Here is a 3,383-nt window from a genome sequence, read left to right on the forward strand (position 1 = left end):
AATCCGTCTGCGCCCTCACGGGCAGGCCGGGGTCATGCAATGCCGGCGTCGATGAGGAATGCTACCTGCTTGATCCTGCTAGTAGTCATATATTTGTCTCAAAGATTAAGCCGTGCATGTGTAAGTATGAACAAATTCATACTGTGAAACTGCGAATGGTTCATTAAATTAGTTATAGTTTGTTTGATAGTATCTACTACTCGGATAACTGTAGTAATTCTAGAGCTAATATGTGAAACAAACCCCGACTTCTGGAATGGATGCATTTATTAGATAAAAGGTCGATGCAGGATCTGCTTGTTGCTGTGATGATTTATGATAACTCGATGGACCGTACGGCCATCGTGCCGGCGATGCATCATTCAAATTTTTATCCTATCAAGTTTTGATGGTAGGATAATGGCCTACCATGGTGGTGAGGGGTAACGGAGAATTAGGGTTTAATTTCGGAGAGGGAGCCTGAGAAACGGCTACCATATCCAAGGAAGGTAGGAGGCGCGCAAATTACCCAATCTTGACACGGGGAGGTAGTGACGATAAATAATAATATCGAGCTCAATGAGTCTGGTAATTGGAATGAATACAATCTAAATCCCTTAACGAGGATCTATCGGAGGGAGAGTCTGGTGCTAGCAGCCACGGTAATTCCAGCACCAATAACGTATATTTAAGTTGTTTCAGTTAAAAAGCTCGAAGTTGGACTTTGGGATTGACCGGCCGGTCTACCTATGGTGTGCATTGGTCATCTCGTCCCTTCTGTTGGGTTGTGCCTCCAGCGCTGTTACTTTGAAGAAATTAGAGTGCTTAAAGCAAGCCTACGCTCTGTATACATTAGTATGGGATAACATTATAGGATTTTGGTCCTATTATGTTGGCCTTTGGGATCGGAGTAATGATTAACAGGGACAGTCGGGGGCATTTGTATTTCATAGTCAGAGGTGAAATTATTGGATTTATGAAATACGAAGAACTGCAAAAGCATTTTCCAAGTATGTTTTCATTAATCAAGAATGAAAGTTGGGGGATCGAAGGCAGTCAGATACCGTCCTAGTCTCAACCATAAACAATGCCGACCAGGGATCGGCGGATGTTGCTTTTAGGACTTCGTCGGCACCTTATGAGAAATCAAAGTTTTTGGGTTCCGGGGGGAGTATGGTCGCAAGGCTGAAACTTAAAGGAATTGATGGAAGGGCACCACCAGGAGTGGAGCCTACGGCCTAATTTGACTCAACATGGGGAAACTTACTAGGTCCATACATAGTAAGGATTGACAAACCGTGAGCTCTTTCTTGATTCTATGGGTGGTGGTGCATGGCCGTTCTTAGTTTGTGGAGCGATTTGTCTGGTTAATTCTATTAATGAACGAGACCTCAGCCTGCTAACTAGCTATACGGAGGTATCCCTTCGCGGCCAGTTTCTTAGAAGGACTGCAACCTTTTAGGCCGCGGAAGTTTGAGGCAATAACAGGTCTGTGATGCCCTTAGATGTTCTTGGCCGCACGCGCACTACACTGATGCATTCAACGAGTTTATAGCCTTCGCCGACAGGCCCGGATAACCTTTGAAATTTTATCATGATGGGGATAGATCATTGCAATTGTTGGTATTCAATGAGGAATTCCTAGTAAGCGCGAGTCATCAGCTCACGTTGACTATGTCCCTGTATTTTGTACACACCGCCTGTCCCTCCTACCGATTGAATGATCTGGTGAAATATTTGGATTGCGATGATGTGGGTGGTTCGTAGCCCGTGACATCTCGAGAAGTACATTGAACCTTATCATTTAGAGGAAGGAGAATTCGTAACAAGGTTTGCGTAGGTGAACTTGCGGAAGGATCATTGTTGAAACCTACACAGCAGAACGACCCGCGAATGTGTTTAACAACTGGGGAGTCCGCACGGGCGGGGTTCTACGGCACTCTGCACGAGCACCTTCCCCTCGTCCCCGGTACAGAAATCTCCAAGAAATACATAAATCAACAGCCTGCCCCTCGTGCCCCATCCGCGACGTGCGTCGGGTAAACCTATGTTTCTTTTATAAACAAAAACAACTCTCGGCAACAGATATCTCAACTCTCGCATTGATAAAGAACGTAGCAAAATGCGATACTTGGTGTGAATTATAGAATCCCGTGAACAAAAGAGTATTTGAACGCAAGTTGCGCCCGAAGATATTAGGCTGAGGGCACGTCTACCTAGGCATCACGTATCATGTCACCCCCCTTAAATTGCACCTAAATCACGGGACGCGCTATTGTCATAGGGCATATATTGTTCTTCCGAGCACCTCAAGCTCACGGCTGGCCTAAATGCGAGTCCACGTCGATGGAGGTCGCGGCAAGTGGTGGTTGTACCTCAACTCTCTATGTTATCGCGGCTATAGCCCGACACGCGTCCGAACTCCAGGACCCTTTCGCGCTTAGGCACTCTGACCGTGACCCCAAGTTAGGCGAGATTACCCGCTGAGTTTAAGCATATCAATAAGCAAAGGAAAAGAAACTTACAAGGATTCCCTTAGTAACGGCGAGCGAACCGGGAACAACCTAGCCTTAGAATCGGGCGGCTCCATTGTCTAAATTCTAGTTTGGAGAGCGTCCTCAGCGGCAGACCGGGCCCAAGTCCCCTGGAAGGGGGCGCCAGAGAGGTTGAGAGTCCCATTGTGCTTGGACCCTGTTGCACCACGAGACACTGTCTACGAGTTGGGTTTTTTGACAATGCAGCCCAAATCATGTGGTGAATTCTATGCAAGGCTAAATACGGGCGACAGACCGATAGCGAACAAGGCACCGTTGCACTAAAGCACCATGGCACCGGGCACGAAGGCACCGTGGCACCATGGCACGAAGGCACCGTGGCATCATGACACAGTGGGACGAAGGCACCAAGGCACCGTAGCACCATGGCACAAAGGCACGAAGGCTCAATGGCTCTATGTCACCAAGGCACCGTGGTGCCATAGCATAATGGCACCAAGGCACCGTGGCACCGTGGCACCATGGCACCAAGGCAGCAAGGCACCATGGCACCAAGGCACTAAGGCACTGTGGCACTGTGGCATCGTGGCACCAAGGTACCGTGGCACCAAGGCACCATGGAACCATGGAACCACGGCACCGTGGCACCATGGCATCGTGGCACCGTGGCACTATGGTAGCAAGGAACCACCATGACAAAATCAAAAGAGCGTAAAACTACGTTCGATCATCCTAATATTTTCCTGATGTTCATCCATTTTCCTCACCGTTGCATGCTCATTTTTTTACATATCCACTCTAATTATTTATTTTAAATATATTTCAATGTTACCTCATATGTTGTGACAATTTTCTTAATGTCCCGTTGCCTTTTAAATATTTTATATCGTTACGTTATTCGTACAGATA

General features: G+C 47.2%; 1 pseudogene; it reads left to right on the forward strand.

Moving 5' to 3' along the window:
• Nucleotides 1–2,049: 2,049 nt before the first annotated feature.
• Nucleotides 2,050–2,205, forward strand: LOC124894428 (annotated as a pseudogene).
• Nucleotides 2,206–3,383: the final 1,178 nt, after the last annotated feature.

This window comes from Capsicum annuum, unplaced genomic scaffold, assembly GCF_002878395.1.
Source record: "Capsicum annuum cultivar UCD-10X-F1 unplaced genomic scaffold, UCD10Xv1.1 ctg73959, whole genome shotgun sequence".
Taxonomy (NCBI): Eukaryota; Viridiplantae; Streptophyta; class Magnoliopsida; order Solanales; family Solanaceae; genus Capsicum; species Capsicum annuum.